Source organism: Gracilinanus agilis, chromosome 1 (assembly GCF_016433145.1).
Source record: "Gracilinanus agilis isolate LMUSP501 chromosome 1, AgileGrace, whole genome shotgun sequence".
Lineage (NCBI taxonomy): Eukaryota > Metazoa > Chordata > Mammalia > Didelphimorphia > Didelphidae > Gracilinanus > Gracilinanus agilis.
The window spans coordinates 717,716,322-717,737,465 of record NC_058130.1 but is presented as its reverse complement, the minus strand read 5'-3'; the positions used below and the strand labels follow the sequence as shown (position 1 = coordinate 717,737,465).

At 41.7% G+C, this 21,144-nt stretch overlaps 1 pseudogene; it reads left to right on the top strand.

Annotated features, from left to right (window-relative positions):
- The first annotated feature begins 11,310 nt into the window (after positions 1-11,310).
- On the top strand, positions 11,311-12,431 carry LOC123256728 (annotated as a pseudogene).
- Positions 12,432-21,144: the final 8,713 nt, after the last annotated feature.

The window sequence follows — 21,144 nt, the reverse complement described above, 5'->3', positions numbered from 1 at the left end:
TCAAGCTAGGAGGACCTAGGAAGGTAGGAAGGGGCCAAAAGAGAAGAGGAAGGGTTTGATAATTTTTGGAACTTCAGCGATCCAGACATGGACCTCTGTTAACTCTGTCCCTTGTAATCAGACCTCTAGGCCTAGTTGCTTTTAACTCAGCCCACTATAGCCAGCAATATCCAGGATCTCTGTTTACCATCAAACCCAGATTGGGATATGGACATCTTCTACGTTTTGTCCACAGAATGACAATGAAATCAGCTTGTTTTTGAGATCAGGAGTTCAGCTTCAATTGTTACTGAGAAGAGTATGACAGTCTACCATTCAGTGGCTAGCAAGTTCTTTTTTTCTTCCTTTCAGAAGCCTGTATGATTTCTGAGCCTTAGGCTGCCTAAGTAGATGCTTCCTTCTCTTATTCCCTCAAACTCAAACATGTCAGACCTACTTTTCCTATTCCCTATCCTACTCTGCTCTCTGGAATCTGTTTTATTGTTAACAAACTGCGCTTCATGGTAGACCTCTTCATCTCAGGTTCCTTTCAGTTCTCTGCCATCATGGGAAACCTGGTTTCCCCCAGTAAACAATACATCCCTGGCTGCCTTCTCCAGTGCTGAAGGTACACCTTATCTCATGCTCCTGGACATACTGTGTCAGGAGCAGAGGGAAGCAGGCTCTTTGCTATTTTTCAGACCTTCTTTCTTCCTGTCATTCAGCAACCTCTTCATGGAGGTTAATTTTGCCCTTTTATCATATCATCTTATTCAGTTCCTGGTGGCAATACCCTCAGGAAATTCTCCTTCTTTCAGTCTCCTCCTTGCCCTACTCCTGGCTTTTTGGACTTCAAAAGGAGGCCTTCTTCACTGCTGGCTTATACTGGAACTTCTCTTGGTGTCTGGGATCTCCTTGCCCTGGCTCTAACTACCCTGCCTCGCCTGCAGCATGCTCCCCCTGGAATATTCCTCTGCAAGAACTCCCTGCTCTTCCTTCTGCTATGGCAGGGGTCAGCAACCTTTTTGGCCATGAGAGTCATAAACGTCACATTTTTAAAAATGTAATTTCGCGAGAGCTGTACAGTGCTCACAGTGCGCGCTCCTGTAACAGCGCCTGAAAAAAAAAGTTGTCGACCCCTGTGCTATGGGAACCTTCTTCTGCCACCTCCTTTTTCCAGTTTCTTTTTGTGTGCTGTCTTCCTGCACTGGAATATAAGATCCTTGAGGGCAGGGGCTGTTTTGTTTTTGATACTATACCCTCAGCACTTAACCCAGTGCTTGGTATTGTGTTATTGGAATTTGGGGCTCTTTGGGGTTCATTGAGTCTTAATATTCAGGTCCATGATATAAACTTCCTGTGGACATTTAGGGGACTTGAAAACTACATTTCCCATGATTCAATGGGCTTCCTTCTTATGTGCTGACATGAGCCAATGTAAAGCAAAGTTTAAATAGAGAGGATTTGATTGGGATGCTTTTTTTCATACGAAGCAGCCAGGTGGGCAGAAGGTAATGGCGGGCGATTTGAATTAGATCTTATCAGGCATGTGGCTATAACTATCAAAATGACTTTAAATAAAACCCAAATATTTCTAAATATATACATCTATATCAATATTATTCGTAACAGTTATGGCAACCACGAAGGGATGTAATTCTCAATTTTCCTGATAACCTACCAAGCCATGCAACTCTGAGAACATTTAAAACCCTCTCCAGTTATGGACCTACTCTTGCCATTTGGAAGTTTTTGGTTTCACTATGTATGTAACAGTACATAGTAAGGACTTACTGAATGAATGCTCACTGATTGTTCAAGACCACCAATCATAAAGAGGTAGATGGAGCCTTTAAAAGACATTTAGTCCAAGCCTCTCTTTTTACAAAGGAGAAAATAGCCCCAAAGAAGCTGAGACATCCCCTCCTCCCCCAGCTCAGCTCTGAACACTAAGTAGATATTTAATAAATTAAATGGTAATTGAATTGAATTAGCCCAGGAGGCAATGTGATCTTATGGAAAAAGCACTAATGTTAAAGGAAAGTGACATTGGCAAGAGGCAGCTAGGTGCCACAGTGGATAGGATATCAGATCTCGAATGAAGAGGACCTCATATTCAGCTTCCTAGTTGTGTGACCCTGGGCAACTCACTTAACCACATATGCCCAGATCTTGCCCTTCTGCCTTACAGTCGTTACTAAGACAAAAAGTAAGTGAAGAAGGAAAGAAGAAAGGGAGGGAGAGAGGGAAAAGAAAAGAAAAGCGACACTGGATTTCTTGATCTTTTTGAAATAAGATGCTCCATCCCACAACTCTCTGCCTTTGTTCTAGCCATCCCCCAGGCCCAGAAGGCTCTCCTTCCTCATTTCTACCTCTTGGCTTTCTTGGCATCTTTAAAGTTCCTGCTACAAGAAGTCTTTCCCCCTTATTGCTAGTGTCTTTTTTTTTTTTTTTAAACTCTTACCTTTCCTCTTAGACCTAATACTGTGTATTGGTTCTAAGGCAGAAGAGTGGTATGGGCTAGGCAATGGGGGTTAAGTAATTGCCCAGGGTCACATAGCTAGGAAATGCCTGAGATCAAATTTGAACCCAGGACTTCCCATCTCAGGGTCTGGCTTTCAATCCACTGAGCCACCCAGCTGCCCCAATGCTAGTGTCTTGCCTCAATTTGTCATCTCTATGTTCTGTTTATATGTAAATGTTTACATGTTGTCTCTCCCATTAGATCAAACTCCTTGAGGGGCAGAGACTGTCTTTTTCAGTGCTTAGTACAGGATCCAGCACTTAGGAAGCACTTAATAAATATTTATTGGCTGATCAAAAGAAGATGCCTCTCAAATCCTTCCCTGCCTTCTTGCTAATTTCTGTGGCTACAAAGAAAGAGGAAAAATCCTTCCCATTGATTGGAAATGTAATGGAATATTACTGTGCTGTAAGAAACAATGATAAACATGATGAATACAAGGAAACACGGAAAGACTTCTAAGAACTCATGTGGCAAAGGAAGCAGAGCCAAGAATGACTACTACGGTGCAAATGGAATGGAAAGACTAGCAACAAGTAAAAGTGAATGTCAAAGAATTTCAAAACACAAGCAAGGCCAAGGAAAAACTATGAGGAGACTCCTCCTCTCACATCTTTGTAGAGGTTTGAGGTCCCTTGGGTGTGGAACATTACATGTAAAGGATGTGTGATCTTGAGCAAGTCATTGAACTTTTCAGGGCCCTCAGATAATTCACTAGAGACTATAAGGGACAGAGCAAGCAGATACTGATCTATAGTTGTAAAAGGAGTCTAATCAACAAAAGTTCCCTACAACAAATAGGAGGAGGAAAGGTGCACTAGAAAGTATTCAGCAAAATGCTTTGAGGTTCATTGAGGAAGGTTGACAAGACTTGTCTTGCTTCTAGAATGAGGTTGTATGAAAGTTGAGTTTAATGGGATGGGTAGAGAGTTCAGGTGAGGATAGGGCACAGGGAATGCTGAAACAGAAGGTACAGAGCCTGTGATGTTTGTGGCAGCACTGATGCATTACCAGGGGGATGCAGTACATATAGATATGCCTAACTTGTTAGCTAGGGATTTGCTGGAGTCTCTCTATGGCCAAGAAGGAGAAATATGAACTACATAATAGTACAATTATTTCATGGTAAATGGAAGAAAAGTCTGTTGTGGCGCTCTCCATGGATCTGTGCTTGGTTTTACGCTGTTTAACATTTTAATCAATGGTCATACTTCTTAGATATGCAAATAACACAAAACTTAAAGGGATAGCTAAGAGATTCTAAAAATTAGAATAATGGATTGAATCTCTTAAAGAGAAATGCAATATTGACAAATTTCATGGACAAGTACAGGAAGAAATATGGCCAGACAATATTCTATAGGGAAAAGATCTGTGAGTCTTAGTGGACTACAAAGCTAATAGGAATAAGCTGGGTGATCCTGGCTGCCAGAAAAGTTATTTTGATCTCAGGCTACATGAGGGAAGACACAAGTGTTTAGGATTAGAGAGATAATGGTCTTATATTAATTGCCTGCCTAAAGCTACAATTAAAATAGTGCCAGTTCTGGTTGTCACTTTAAGAAGGGGTGAAAATGGGCTCATGTCTAGAAGGAGAGCGAGGGACATGGAAGGGCTGACTAAAAATCCATGGAAAGATAGATGGATTTTTTTCAAGTTGGCCCCAGAGGATATAGCTGGGAACAAACAGGAAAAACAGCAGAGGTGAAAATCTTGGCTCCATACAAGGAAAAATGTTCTCAACCCCAGAGCTGTCCCAAAGTAGTATGGGCTGCCTTAGTGGGGGGGAGGGAGGGAGTGCATTTTCTCTCCTTTGAGGACGATGAGAAAAGGCTGGATGATCAATTGTCATGAATGCTCTGGAGATTCCCATTCAAGGACCCATAGAAAGTCTCTGAAATCCTTTCTACAAGAACTCAGAGAAGGAATCAGAGGGCAGAGACAGGAGTCAAAAGGCTGTGAAGTTGGAAAACAACTGAAGTCAAAAGCTTGGCTTCCTTGTCTCTTTTCTTTTTGGTTTGCTTTTTAACTTTCCTCACCCCAGGGAAAGCTGTAAGGTCTCCATCAAATAGCCTATTTTTAGCCAGGCCAGAAGCAGGAGGGAAGGCAAGTGGGCAGTGAACACAATGGGGTGAGGCTTGGAAAGAGCTGGTGAGCAGCCACTCCTGACTGATACAGAAACTGATTAGAACCCACCTGTGAAAAGAGAACTCACCTTAGTCACGAAAGGGCAGCTGGTTATGAAAGGAAAAACAAAACACAAGTTTAAGCTGGGGCAACAAGACTCACTGGGGCTTAGGGACTTGTGATTTTACTTTTCTGGACCCTGGGTTTCCCACCGGAGGCTCTTTGGGCTGCCATATTGTATTCCTGTCTCAGAGAACATAATTCACCAAAGCACCTGTCTTTTTTTTTTCTTCTAGAACTGAAATCTAACCATTTCACCATCTTGCACGTGGGAAGAGGATTTTTTGGAACCCAAGTGCAGGAGTTTACATTTATTCCTTTCAAAGAGCTGCTATCTTCCTCATTTACAAGATCATGTTAGAGCTAGAAGAGGCCTTGCAGATAACTTAATCTCATCTCCTCCTTTGACCTGGGTAGAAGTTAAGGCACAAAAGAGAAGAAACCATTTGCCTCATGTCACTCAGTGATAACACCAAGTCTAGAAACTCAAGACTGTTCCCAGGAAAGGACTTAGAAGATCACATATCTGGCAGAAATATTAGGGGTTATCTTGTTTAAGCTCCTTTGGGGAAAGGATTTGGGTTTCTCTGAGTGAGGAAAAAAGACTAAACAGTGAAGGACATTAGGGCAGGTCTTTGGAGAAAAGCCTCAATTTATGACTGTTTCTTGCTCTCAGAGGTATTTAGTACAACCTCCTACAAACTGGTCATTCATTCCACAGACTTTAACTAAGCACCTACTATGTGGCAGGCACAGACCTAGGAAAGCAATGACAAACAAACAAAAATAATAATCAATCAGTCCCTGTCCTTAAGGAGTTTATATCCATTTGGGATGGGATAAAATATACACAGATAAGGAAATACAAAATATACACAAAGTAGTTTCAGGTGGGGGAGGGAAGTTACCAGTAGAGGGGGTGGATGGGGTGCGGGGAAGGATAGGATTTGAGGGGGGGCCTCAAATAGGAGATAGGACTTAAGCTGAGACTTAAAGGAAGCTGGGATTTCCAAGTGAAGGTAAAGAAAGAGTGTATACCAGGCATGGGTGATCACCTGTACAAAAGCAGAGATGGAAGATAGAATGTCATTTATGGGGATCAGTAAACAGGCTGGTCTGGCTAGAATGGAATCGCCTCATTTGCTGTCTTTTACATGAGGCCCTTCCCAGTTCGTCCAGTTGTTTAGTGCCTCCTTCCCCAGCTCCCTTCCTCCATAACCTTGGAAGCGGTTTATAGATATTTAGATATATACACATTTGTCTCCCTCCATAAAACATAAACTCCTAGAGGGCGGGGATTGTTCTGACCTTGTCTTTTATCTCTAGTATCTGGCATATGGTTGGGGCTCACTAAATACTTGTGGATTTATCGCATGAAGAAGAGCCACATACAATAAGGTTGGAAGTTGGAAGTGAAAGACTTTACTTTAAAAGCCAAACAGAGGAGTTGATATTTTATTCTAGAGTACAATGGGAGGCTCTTGGAGCTCCTTGAACTAAGGAATAACCCCTGTATTTTTTGAGTATCACTGATTGCTATGTGGAGACAAGGGAGCAGGGAGCAATAGTTTGAGAGGGGATGGTTTGGGAACACTTTAATTCCTTCTCGACACCCCCTTTCATTCAGAACCTCTTTTAAGACCAGACCTCTTCCTTCCTAGGGAATTATAGGGAACATCCCATGAGAGACTCTGACTATGAATGTAGCTCATCACTTTTGCCACTTTTAGTCTAGAGATGCCTGGGTGATCAAGGAGACTTGAATGGTTTGTCCAGGATTACAGAATCAGTATGTGCGTCTTGGGGAGCCTTAAACCTCAGCCTCCCAGTTCTCTATCTACCATGTCAGCCTACCTCTCTGCTTTCTTCATTAGATTTTTTCTTCCATCTTAGAAGATGAGGTGGATCTCTTCTTAACAAAAACTCATGTTTCACCTCACCTCCCACCCCCCAAACCAGGATTGTGCTGGTAAATGTTTAACTGGGCTCTCCAGAAAAAAAGCAAACAATAATATACACAGGATCTACTTTTAAGTTTAATCTGCAATATTAACATTTTTCCTATTACTTTCTTCTCTAGACAATCAACAAAACATTAAAGTCCTGATTTATAACCTTTGAAATTTTGGCAGTATAAATGCTCACACTGAAAATTGAACAATGGGCTCTTGCTGTGAATTGTCTCTAGTCAACTCAAGTCCCTGTCCTGTCCCCCTTCCCCCAAATCTCATCACTTCGATCTCTTCTAGGAGTTTGTTCTATTCATGGATAATCTCCTTTGTCCCACAGAACCCTTCAATCACTCCCTCTAGGTTGGTTCCTTTCTCTCTGCCTACAGACATGCACCTCCCCCCTCAAACAAACCCCAAATGTTTTCCTTACATCCTTTCCTCTCCACCTCAGCACCTCAGAACTCCCTTTCTTCCTGAAGATTCAGCTCAGGCACCAGAGTCTGCAGGAATTCTCCCCAGATCCCCCTTTCATTCTTTTACTACCTAAAGTCTGGAGTCCTTAATTGCCTCCACTTTCTTACCCCTGCCTCACTCTCCAACTCTGAAGTCTACCTTTTACTCTGTAGGACTTAAAACTTGGAGATATTGATATTAATTTAAATCTTACAACTCCAACTACTGAAACTTCTCTCCTCCATCACCAAAATTTCTTAACTGACAGACTCAAAGCCCTTATCCTATTTCATCTGTAGTATTAAGACTATGCTAAAAGGAAAAGGACCTGCTTGTACAAAAGTATCTATAGCAGCAAAAAGATTGTAGTGGCAAGAACTGGAAACTGAGGCGACATCAGTCAATTGGGGAATAGCTAAGCAAATTGTGGGTCATGTTGGTGATGACATACTATCGTGTTGTAGGAAAGGATAAGCAAGGGGGCAGCTGGATAGCTCAGTGGATTGAGAGCCAGGCCTAGAAATGGGAGGTCCTAGGTTCCAATCTGGGCTCAGACACTTCCTAGCTGGGTGACCCTGGGCAAGTCACTTAACCCCCATTACCTACCCTTACCACTCTTCTGCCTTGGAGCCAATAAATAATATTGATTCTAAGATGGAAGGTAAGGTATTAAATTAAAAAAAAAAAAGAAAAAAGAAAGGATAAGCAAGATGATTTCAGAGAAAGCTGGAAGGATCTGCAGGAACTGATGCAGATCTAAATAAGCAGAACTGGGAGAACATTATACACAATGACAGCAATATTGGACAATGATTATCTGTGAAAACTTGGCTACCCTCAGCAATGCAATGATCTGGGACAATCCTGAAAGACTTAAGGTGGGGAATGTGCTCCACCTCCAGTGCATTTGTATTTATAGTTTTATTTTGTGGTTTTGGTTATGTATGAATATTCTCTTACAACAATGGCCAACATGGAGTATGTTTTGCATGACAATAAAAAAAAGACTATACTGACTAGCTTTCCCTCCAAATGTCTTTGTTTTCAGAGACAGGCAGCCCTCTCTTTGTTCTCACCTCCAGCTAGTCTTCCCTTGGTTCCTCTTTTGCCTTCTTGTCCTGGCCTCTACACATGTTTGTGGGAGGAAGGGTAGGATTTCCTCAAATGACTTTCTGTTTTTCCCTCCGTGCTCTCACTCCCTTCGTTAGCTCACCCAGTTCTTTGGTTTCAATGATCACCTCGATGTAGATGATTCCCAGATCAGGTATTTTCCCACCTGCTCTTTTCGAGTTCCAATCCTGCATTTCCAAAGATCCAGTGGGGCACCTCCCATGGGAAAATCAAAACTTAACATATTTTAAACAAACTACATTTCTACTCCCCAGCCCCCAGCTTCTCTCTATTTTATTGACGCTACTAGTCTCTCTCTCCCTCAGTCCCCAATATCTAAACATTTGCCATATTCAATGACTAATACTCCCTCTTTCCTCTCCAGTCCCATTGCTACTGCATGCACTAGCTCAAGCTCCTCATCACTTCTGTAGCCTTGCCCTCCTTCCTGTCGCTCCTGCATGAAATGCCAGCACTATCTTCTTAATGCACAAGTGGTTTATAGCATAGCATGTTGAACTTAGACTCGGGAAGTCCATGGTTCATATCTTGCCTCTGACACTTTCCTAGCTGTGAGAGCCCGAACAAGTTATTTAACCACTCTTGGCCTGAGTTTCCTCTTTTGTATGATGGAGATAATAATAGCACCTACTTCACTGGGTTGCTGAGACATCTTCAGCTCAAGACTTTTCTAAAACTGAACTCTTATCTCTTCCTTTATATCGTTTTCCTCTTCCAGATTCCCTCTTTCTGTCAAAGACTCCATCATTGTTCTGGTCTTTTAAGGTTTATCACTTTTGGCATTATCCTGGACTCTTAATTCTCCCTCAACCCATATATTCGATCACTTGTTAAAGGTTGCCATTTCTAGGATCCTAACATCTCATAATTTGATACCTTCTCTCTACCCAGCTATCATTTTAGTTCAGGCCCTCATCACCTCTCCTCCAGATAATGACAACAGCTTCCTAATTGGTCTTTCTAATTCATTTTTTCCTCCTTTTTAATCCATCATACACACTGGTGCCAAAGTAATTTTCCTCAAGCCCAGATCTGACCATGTTAACTCCCTTACTCATCCAAGCTTAGTGGCTTCCTCTTGCCTCGAGGACAAAATATAAATGGCTCTGTTTAGCTTCTAAAGCCCTGTATAACTTGATCTCAACCTGTTTCAGCCTCATTGGACATCACTGCCCCTCTCACTTCCATAAAGCCAAACTGGTCTTCTCTGTTTCTCACTAATGAAAATACATTTCCTATCTCCTTACCTTTGTACTATCTGACCTCTGAACCTAGCCATTCACTTTCCTCTCAACTCCTGTTCAAAAAATCTCTCTTTTCCTTAAGATTCAGCTCAGAAACTATCATCTGCATGGATCCTTTTCTGATTCCAACCGCTAGTGACTTCTTTCCCAAACTACCATTACTTTGTATAGATTGTATGTATCCATTTTTATGTGTACAGCAAATTCTGCTAAAATGCCTGTCTTGGAAATGTGGATTTGTTTTTGCAATTGATACATTAGGCAACAATTTGAGCATCACTTGAATTTTGAGTTTACTTATGTAATTTTGGGGCAGCTAGGTGACACAGTGGATAGAGCGCCTGCCTTGGAGTCAGGAAAACCCGAGTTCAAATCTAGCCTTAGATGTGTGATCCTGGGCAAATCATTTAACCTTGTTTGCCTCAGTTTCCTTATCTGTCAAATGAGCTAGAGAAGGAAATGGCAAATCATTCTAGTATCTCTGTCCAAGAAAACCCCAAATGGGATTGCAAAAAGTCAGACATGACTAAAAAAAAAAAAAAAAAGAAAAGTGCAATTTTATCCTCAAAAGACAAGAGGGACATCAAGAGGGCAATAAGCCACATCTATCTCCAGCTGGTGTTATGATTTTCTATCTGATTTTGAATAACCCTCATTCCATACCATTTCACAATGACTCACAAGCCCAATTCCACAGACTTCAGTTCTTTTCAAGGTAAAGTGCCATGTTTAGACTTTGCAAGACCTAGCTTGTAGAAACTGGGGATAGAGAATGCCCCTAAAATCATTTAACTTTTATAAAACTGTGCTAACATTTTAATTGGGTACTTCTCTCTCTTTCACCTTTCGTCTTATTAAGTACCAGTTCCAAGGCAGAAAAGCATGAAGGGATAGATAAATGGGATCAAATGACTTGCCCAGGGTCACATAGCTAGGAAGTGGGTTCCTATGTTTTTAAAAAATGCGTCACCAGCTGACCAAGGGCTCCAGCTAAATTGCCCATACTTCACAGCTTCCTGGGCAGGCTCCCAAAGTGCCTGGTTTGGGCTAAGGACCTAAGGGGTACATTCTCCTGGGCATGCTGCCAGCTGTGGAGTTTGTATGTTTCCTCTTGCCTTTGCTTTCCCAGTTGGGGACTCTGTCCCTGTGGCCTGAATTCAGGACCCTGTGGTGGGACAGTTTTGGCACGTGACTGACTTACATCTAGACTGGTGATGGCAAACCTATGACATGTGTCAGCACTGACGTGCATAGTCATTTTTGATGACATGCAGCTGCATACAGAGAAGTATGGGGCCGCATGCTGAGGATGAAACATTTGCTGTAGTGTAGTGTAGACACTGTGCACTATAGATGACAACTCTACCTATACTAATTTACCTATTTTGGTTTTTAAAATACAGTTATATATTATAATTATACATTTTTTGTTATTTAAACTATAAATATCGTAAAATTATGGTTTTTTTCTTGAAGTGACATACCACCTGAGTTACACTCATTTTTGGGGCAAATTTTGACACACTGACCTCAAAAGCTTGCCCATCACTGATCTAGACCCTACCTACCACATCACTGAAGACCATACAAAAGTATGCTCATCATTCCACGGGACAAATGTTTCCAATCCTGGTCCTTTGGGAGATTTTTTATTTTTTATGATTCTCCATACCAACTCATTTTTATCAGCACTTCATTTCATTTCTTTTTTTTTTTTAAGCCCTTAACTTCTGTGTATTGGCTCCTTGGTGGAAGATTGGTAAGGGTGGGCAATGGGGGTCAAGTGACTTGCCCAGGGTCACACAGCTGGGAAGTGTCTGAGGCCAGATTTGAACCTAGGACCTCCCCTCTCTAGGCCTGACTCTCCATCCACTGAGCTACCCAGCTGCCCCTCAGCACTTCATTTCATTAAGAGTTCTGAACAAGCATCTTTCATGATATGGACTGGGGATAGCCCTCCTCATGTTCCAGTTAAGGAATTCTCCATGGATGTAGTCTTAAATGTCATTGGCAATATGACAACCACCATCCAAAACCTCTTTCCCAATTTCCAGGTTTTCCCTGCTTTGGGAAATCATGACTACTGCCTATATCTAGCAGCAAAGTATATGATGCTGTAGCCAACTTCTGGAAACCATGGTTAATTGAGGGAGCCATCCATACTTTGAGGAAAGGTGGCTTTTATTCACAGACTGTTCCATCTCATCTGAACCCTCAGTCTCTCAGGATCATCGGTCTAAACACAACCATGTACTATAGCCCCAATACTGTCGCTCTCAACCAGAATGACCCAGCAAATCAGTTTGAGTGGCTGGAGAACACAATGAATGGCTTTCAGCAAAATAAAGAAAAGGTATCAGTGGGATATCTACGGTACTCAAGAAATACAACTGCTATGAGAGAATATTACAATGAGAAACCGATTGGTATTTTCCACAAGTACAGTGATATTATTGCAGGACAATTTTATGGACACACTTGCAGGGATAGCATTATGGTCCTTTCAGAGAGCAAAGGAAATCCATTCAGTTCCTTGTTTGTGGCTTCTGCTGGGACACCAGTGAAAAATGTTCAAGAAAAAACTTGCCAGCAACCCTGGAATCAGACTATTTCAGTATGATCTTAATGATTATCGATTGCTGGACACTTGGTGGTATTATTTAGACCTCACAGAGGCTAATATGAAAGAAGAACCCAGTTGGAAGTTAAGAGGATATCCTAACGAAGGCTTATGGGATTGAAGACTTGCAACCAAAAAATTTAGATGGGTTAGCTAAGCAATTTACAGTCTTAGATAGTAAAGAGCTCTTAACATATTATAAGCATTTCTTTGTGAGTTATGACAGTGATATCATGTGTAGTGGAGATTGTAAGACCTATTAGATTTGTGCAATTATGAATCTTGACCAGGAATCATATGCAAACTGCCTCAAGCAATATGGCCTTTGTCTGATTAAATGATTAAATCTCATTGCTTTATTTATGAAATTTATAAATTACTGTTAGCTAAATGGAGATCTTTTCCTCTTAATTATGTTTGTTTAACATTCCGATTTTTCAATATTTTTAAACAGCCTTTATGACTTTGGGGTGTGAATTCTCTCATTCCCTTCGCTTTGTTATTATTTCCAGACTAGGAGAACTTGTCATTTACACAGCAAAGCAAATGATCACTACCCAAGTTGAAGCCACAGGACCTATTTTCAGTGTCCTTCAATACGAGCTTTATAAATAATCTTATCATAGAAAAAATATTTGAAAAACTGGATAATGCAAGATTTGCTTGCACTAGCCTGCAAAATGTGAAATGTGAAACTCGTTCTCATCTTTCCATACGATTGGCTTTGGCCACTGAATCTATTTGTGCTAGTTTCTGTATCTGCAACTGAAAACTATGATATCTGGGGATGTAATCCAATTCCTCTTATCCTATATGGGAAACAGAGCTATATGGAGCACTTTTTGTCTCTGCAGATTAGAGGAAAAGAATTTCATCCATGCTTCTTCCACTTCCCACTGCACCAACCCTATGAATGTTAGAATTTGGGGGAAAGAAAGACTTTTGAAAGGATCGTATTAGGATCTTAACCGGGATCTTATAAGAGAAGAGGAAAATGTGTTCTTATTGTGGGTGGGAATTTATAATTGCCTTTTTGTCTATATTCTCTTAACTAGACCACAAGTTACTTCCTCATTTAATATCCTCTTCTCCTGCTAAGTAGAATTATACTTTAAAGGGAATGAGGATAGGGAAGACCAAGCCAGTAACTTTATACCAACCAAAGAGAAGAATTATGTTCAAGCATCTTTAAAGTCTTGTCTTGATGGGTTAAGAAATTTTGTAAATACAAGATGTTTTTATAGTAAACAAAATTATTGCAATTTTATAGGGCTGGGAAAATCAAAGTCCTATGCTAGATGAATGAATATGGAAAGCACTATACCTACTAATCATTAGGTGATATGTTTTTGTTTTGCTTGGGTTTTAAAGTTTTTTAAAATGAGAATGCTGAAAAAATATTTTGTATGCATACTATGGGAAAATAATTTGATATGCACCTTCAGCTATAAAAAGTAGCATTCAGGCTTTGTGCAATATTTCTTTTATTACTGAATGTTTTTATTTCTCATAGGAAAACTGGAACATGCAATTTAAGTAAATTGTCGTGGAAAATTGAGGGCCATTTTGTTCAGTACTTGGATAATTTTTGCATTCTCCAGAAGTATTTGGCAACTATAATTATAATGCCTATTTTTGTTGTCATTTTAGGTTGTGTTGAAATATACAATAAATTATAATACATTCATAATTTTAAAATGTGTCACTATGAAAATGTTTGAGTGTTGTGTCCTAACCCCACTTCCCCCATAAATCCTGTGGTTTTTACTGAGTGATTTTGCTGGCAGCAGCTCTATCCTTACACCAGAATTGGAGGTACTTGTCTTCTCCACTGGAATGTAAACTCATTGTGAGAATTGTTTCATTCTTCATACTCCTGTGTTTAGGCCAGTTCCTGACACACTGTAGGTGCATAACAAATGCCTGTTGCCTGAAGATATCTGTAAAGAGTTCTGCTAATCTTAAACTACTATACTGTTCAATCCACAAGCATTTAAGCATCCACTAGTCAGTCTGCAAGGCTACAAAGTCTCCTGGGATAGAAAGGGAAAAGACAGTCCCTCTGCTCTCCAGAAGCTCAGTCTAAACTTAAAATCAAAGTCCTATGCTAGATACAATGAATATGGAAAACACTATACTTACTAACCATTAGGTAATATGTTTTTGTTCTGCTTGGGTTTTAAAAGATTTACAAATTTTAAAAGTTTACAAATTTACAACATACCTGGAAGAGTTAACAGATAAAGACAAAACAAAATTAAAAAAAAAAAAAAAAGAAACAATTTCTGCTCTCCAGACATTTATATTCTAAAATCTGAGCTGTTATTATCGTGTCAATTGACTACACACAAAAAAATCTTTGGGGGTTCCCTGTTTACTACCAAATTAATTTCATGTTCTGTGGCCTGGCATGGAAGGCCTCCTGCAGCCTACAAACTAACTCTGTGAACACGCTATACCCCTGCTCAACGGGGCTTGCTGTTCCTTGATCTCGGTTCTGTTCTCTCCTGGTTCCAGAGCTGTGCCTGGCATTGATTCCTTTTATCTTTGACTAACTGACATTCTTTAAGTACCTGCTTCTTCCACGGTCCCTTCCCTGACATTTCCCTCCCTCTCTCCCTCCACAAGTGCTTGGGTCTCTGCTTCACCCAACTATTTCATCACTTCTGAACTTGTCTCATAGCAGAGCAAAGCATTTAACCTTATTTTTAATGGTTGAATTAAATTCCAAGTTCCTGAAGAACACAGGAGGATAGATTCATTTTTGTAACCATCAGCTTCCAAGAGGGGTTTACAAGTCACACAATAACTATGGAACATCTTGTTGAACCCATCTTCAAGGAAAAGGTGCTTTGGGGAGCCAGAAGGTAGAAGGGGAAAGGGAGGTCTCATAAGTATCAGAATCTCACCCCAGGGAGCCTTATTTTTAAAAGTCACTAGAAGGCTCTGGAGAAAACGGGTGACAGGTGTTTCACTTCTCTCTCACCCCATGTTACCGCCCGGGACTCTAGCCACTGAGCTCCTGGCCCTGCCTCCTTATGCCAGTCTCTGCCTTGACTTGTCCAGGCCTGTTTGCCACCCCCAGGGGATGTCAGCTTGAGTTCCTATTGTGCCAGGCTGGCAGACCTCTCCTGCTTAGTTTCCCTGGCAGGTCCTCACTCTAGCTGGGGAGGGGAAAGAAGGGTACAGTGGGTGACCTCAGGGTTATGGAGACAGGAATGGTAGAGAGAAATAATATATCTGCAAAGCAACGACTGTAGGCTGTGGTTGGCATCAGGAGTGGTGATGAAAGGAACAGGAAGAAGAGCGGTCCTGAGGTTGAGCCTTAATAATTCCAAGGAAGGGAAGGAGGATGATATAAGGGGAAGAAGAAAAAAGTGCAACAGCGGTCAGCTATTGCAATGACAGTGACACCATGGAGAAAAACGGAGGCAAAGATAAAGAAACAATGACAAAGAGAGTATGGTCCAAAACAGACAAAGGGAGACCCAGACACAGGAGAAAGAAACTTGAGATAAAGGGGAAAAAAGAGTTGAGAGAAAGAACTATGGAAGTCAAAATGCAAAGCAAAACATAATGACATCACTTATCACATGTATATATGGGGATGTGATCTGGGGACTAGGCTTTTAAAAAACCACTCTAGAGCAAAAATGAATAATATGGAAATAGGTATCAAGTGACAGCATCTGTACATCCCAGTGGAATTGCTTGTTGGATCTGGGAGTGGGGAGGGAAAGAAAATGAATCATGTCAATATGGAAAATTATTCTAAAAAATAAATTAAAATAATTAAAAATAATTGTTTGTTAAAAGAATAAATGAGAATCACAGAAAAAGAAATTTTTGATAGAATGGGAAAGTACCCTGGATTTGGAATCAATGGAGCTGGGTTCAAATTCTGCCTCAGCTACTTATTTACATGGGTGATCTTGGGTAATTAAGTCACTTATTCTTTCTATGCCTTATTAGTAAAATGAGGAGGTGAGGCTAGATTATAAGCAAGGTTCCTTCAGGCTCTAAGAGGTATGGCAATGGAGAAAGGAATCTGTAAGTGAATAGATATGTAGAAAAATGGAAACCAAGAGATAGTATCAGAAAAATAAAAAATAAAGAGATATGGAGATATTGAGAAAATAAAGAGAGAGAACTTGTATTTGGGAATCTCAAAATATCTCAATAAGGAGAGTCATGAAAATCTAGTTTACTGTGGAGAAAAAAGAATCTTAAAGAAGTTAAGGGATTTTGCCATGGATCTATAGCTAGTAAGTTAATTACATAAAACCAGTAAGATGGCCTCAGAAGTTTCCTGGCTGTGTGACCCTGGGCAAGTCACTTAACTCTAACTGACAAGCCCTTACTGCTTGGAACTGATATTTACTATTGATAATTAGACAAAAGGTAAGAGGTTGTTGTTTTTCATTTTCATTTTTTTAATTTAAACCCTTACCTTTCTTCTTGGGGTCAATACTGTGTATTGGTTCCAAGGCAGAAGAGTGGTAAGGGTAGGCAATGGAGACTTGTCAAGTGACTTGCCCAGGGTCACACAGCTGGGAAGTGTCTGAAGTCACATTTGAACCTAGAACCTCCAGTCTGTAGGCCTGGCTCTCAATCCACTGAGCTACTCAGCTGCCCCCTAGGTTGTTGTTTTTTAAAAGAGGAGGAAGGCTTTAAGAGCATCTGAGATACAAATCTAGGACCCAACTTAGAAACTGATGCTCTTCTCAATTTACCAAAATACAGTACCAGGGTTCAAAGGGCCCCAAGGCAGATTGCCAGAGCCAAACCCCTCAATTTACAAATGAGGTAACTGAAATTTAGGAAAGGGAAGCGATGTGTCCAACACATATTGGCTGAAGAGGTAGGACTAGAACCTAGGACTCTGGACCTCAACAATTTTTTCAATTGTGTTTGACTCTGTGACTCCATTTGGCATTTTCTTCACAAGAATACTGGAGTGGTTTGCCATTTTCTCCTCTAGCTCATTTTACAGATGAAGAAACTCAGGCAAACATCAGTGACTTGCCCAAGGTTGACTAGGCTAGTAAGTATCTGAAGCTAGATTTGAGAACAGGTCTTTCTGACTCTAGGTGGTCACTCTCTCCATTGTGTCACTTAGCTGCTTATCCTTGTGTAAAGTAGGTTTGTGCTGGTTTGTTTATTCTCAAGGAGACTTTGGAACTTCTGAAGTGATTTCATGGAAACTGAACCTTGAATGCAGTGGCTTGAAAACAATCAGTTCGGCTAGGGGAAAGAAATATTTTCTCTGTCCCTCCCTCCCCCCAAGATGTTGGGTACCCATAGATCTCATGTTCAGTTCCACATCCCACTTAGGAAGTAACTACTTGGACTTTCCCAGGGATGTAGAACAGTAGCTGGTAGTTAAGCTGTTAAAAGGTTCTCTCCTTTTGGCCTCTTCAGAGATCTTTCAGATAGAAAGTAGTAGGAGTTCTGGGGACACACTCCCTGATCCCTAAAGAACTATAATCACTGGCTCAGAAAATGACAATGCCAGAGAGGGAGAGATTGTGAAAAGATTGGCACACATTTATTATTGGGGGAGGCTGGGAATTGGTACAATCACTCAAAAAAGCAATTTCCAATCATTCAAAGAGCAGAAGGCCTGAAACCTAGAGATTCCACTGCTAAGCATATATGCTCCAAATTAGTGATAAAAAGAAATATTCCATATACACCCAAATGTGTAATTACAGCAGCACCTTTTGCAGGAGAAAGAACTGGAAATAAATCATTTGGAGATTAGCTAGACAAATTCGTAGAACATGCATATAATAGAATATTCCTGGACTGTAAGAAATGACAACCATCATGAACAGTGAGAAACACAGAAAGATTTGTATGAACTGATGCAAAGTAAAGTAAGTAGAAGCGCTAATAATATATACAATGAGGACAATAATGTAACCCCCAACCACAAAACAAGTCTGGCCCCAGAGAAGAGGTGTGAAAAGACTTTTTGGGAGGTCCATGGGAGGACTACCACATGTCAACATTTTTCAGTGTTAACTTTGCTGTTTTTCCTTTTCTTACTCAAAAAAAAAAAAAAATCTTTGTTAAAGACTATCCCTCTCTGGAAGGGGGAGGGACACCACCGAAGGGAAGTAGACGTGAAAACAAACCAATAAAAATCTATTTTTGAAAAAAATCACTTCTCCCTAAGTCTGAATTTCCTCATAATCAGGGATAATAAAATTACTCACATTCCAATAGAGATTTCTTCACACAACAGCAGGGGAAAAGAGTAATGTGACTAGGAATGTAAAAGCCTCACAGAACCTGTTATTGTCTTAGAGAGGGTGTATGTGACTTGCCCAAGGTCATAAAATGAATTAATTGGCTAGCCTGGGCTTCAGGCCTCTAGCCACTCAGGCTGGGCTCTTTCCTTTAGCACCAGCTTGCTTTCTTGGATATTTCCTGAAAGTCTAGTCTCTCTTTCCTAGATATTCCTGGAAGCCCAAAATCTTTTTCCCAAGCGCCCCAACCCACAGCTCTTTCCTTTTCCTCCTTTCCTCCCTCCTCCCCCATTGAAATTCAAGATTAGAATGCTGCAGCCAGGGGAGTGGGAGGCTAGAAAATCGAAAGGGGCAGGACAACAAAGATTAGAGCTTTCCCCTAGGTGAGCCTCAAGCAAACCAGGGTCTGATTTTAGGATTTAAGAGCTTTGAAAGGGATCTGGGAGAACTCAACCTCCTCATTTTACATAAAAGGAAACTGAGGCTCTGGGAAAGATATGGCGTCGGGGGAGGCAGGAGATCTACAGGGGGTATTGGATTGGGAAAAGGGCCAAGAAAGGACAAGTTCTTAAACGTATCCACCAGCTCAGCCACAATTATGTGTCCTCAGGCAATTTCCTTCTTCCCATTTTACGGCCTCAGTTTCCCTTATCGTAAAATGGGGCTGGACAACCTCAGCCTTTTCCCGCTCTAACACTCTGGAATTCCTTTTACTGAAGGTGTTTGTGTGTAGTGGGAGAGGAGAGAAAGCTTCTCCAAGAGCTCTCTTCCCCCGCCCCCAACCTAGGCTAAAATAGTTGCTGAGGTCAGATTGTGCACCTCCCCCCCTCCTCTGCCCCAAGGGCTCTCCTCTTTTCCCTTATCTGGGCAGGCACTCACCTGAAATCTCACCGCCATCATCCACCCAGGCGGTCCTTCAGCTTCCCAGCATAGTGGGGAGCTAAGAAGCACTCGAGGATTTCCTTCGGTACCCCGGGAAGCTGCTAACACTGCAGTACTAGGGGAGGACGGGAGTCCAGGGAGGGAAACTAGGAGTGGGGAGTCAAATTTTCGTCCCAGTCTCGGGCTTAGCTACACCTGCTCTTCTTCCTCCTCCGCCCCTGGCCAGGCTTACCTTGCCCCGCCCCCTGTAGGAGCCCGGGACACGCCTTCAAGATGGCCAGGGCCCTTCCCCAGCCCCAGGGCCGGCTCTAACTTTGGCACCTGGACTCCGGGCAGACGGAAATTCCAGACCAGGTTTTTCCCTTTGCTGCTGCTGGCCAGGGGCCAGGGGAGGGGGTGGGGTAGAGGAGCCTGGAGAAAGGGTGAGGGCTGGGCAACTTCCAGACCCACCTGGGATTCCGCCTCCCCCGGGAACAATCTCCCACTAGCCAGGTCTCCCTGGCCCGAGGTGAGACCGGAGCTCTGAGGGATGGGTCATGGCCCGGATGCTTGACCGGGAGTGGAGAGGGGATGGTTCACCTTCCGGAGTCTTACTGGACCGTCACCAGAGCCTGGGAATCCCAGTTTTGAGTTCCATTCGGCTCTGTCTAGAAGATGTATGATGTGTGACGTCGAGGGAGTCCAGGCTATGTTTTGAATGGCTAGTTTTCCGACAATCTAGTCAACCCTTTCATCTTACAAATGGGGAAATTGAGGTCTAGGGCGAAGGCTCCTTGTGCTGGCTATGAACCAACATTATTATCCCTGCCTTGCTGCTTCTTACAAACATCCTTTAAAAATGTCACTTTGACCTCTTATCTCCCCATCTCATCTTTCTCTTAATTCCTCAACCCTTTGTGTTCTGCCTTCTAACATCATTCAACTGAAAAGTGCTCTCCAGGACTCTAGTCAACAAGCATTTATTCCTTGTTGTTCAGCCGTGTTGGTTTCTTCATGACGGCATCTCTTTTGATTTGTTTTTGTTTGTTTCTTTTTGGCAGAGATACCTAAGTGGTTTGCCATTTCCTTCTCCAGCTCATCTTACAGGAGAGGAAACTGAAGCAAACAGGTTTAAGCGACTTGCCCAGGATCACTCAGCTAATAGTGTCCGGGGTCAGATTTGAATTCAGATCTTCCTGACTCCTGGAGGCAGCCAGGTTGCACAGTGGATAGAGCTCCCATACTGGAGCTTTGCCAAGAAAACGCGAAATTTGTAGTCAAGAGTCTGACATGACTGTAAAACGATGGAACAGCTTCCTAAAGCCAGACCAGGTGCTCTGTTTCACCTAACTGCTATATTTATTGGGGAAGATACAAAGGAAAAAAGATAATAGCTCAGGCCCCCAAGCACTAGTACCAAAGGGTGGGTGGTTGAGCGGCAGTGTTAAATCTGGAAACAAGTGGCACTGGAGCAGTTTTGGACTGAGCTAGGCATTCAAAGAGAGAGAGAAAACAAGTTATGTAGAGAAAGAAACCTATATGGTGGAAGTGAGGGTTTGGAGAGCTGAACCTGGAGTCAGGAATACCAGAGTTCAAATCTAGCCTCCAGTCTTTACTAGCTTTGAAAGGCTGGGCAAGGCAAACCTCTCTGCCTCAGTTTCTCATCTGTAAAATGAGGATAATAATAGTATCTACCTCTCAGGCTTGTTATGAGACAATATTTGTGAAGTGCTTTACCAATCTTAAAGTACTTTATAAAACTAGTTATTTTTTTTTTTTTGTAACTTCCTATGCCTTACTGTCTTCCTAACCCTATTTTTGAGAATTCCTATTTCTCCATCCCTTAGGACTTAGCCCATCCTGGGTCCGAATTCCCTGTCTTTCCTTTACCATTTTTTAATTTTTTTTTTTATTTTAAACCCTTCACTTCTATGTATTG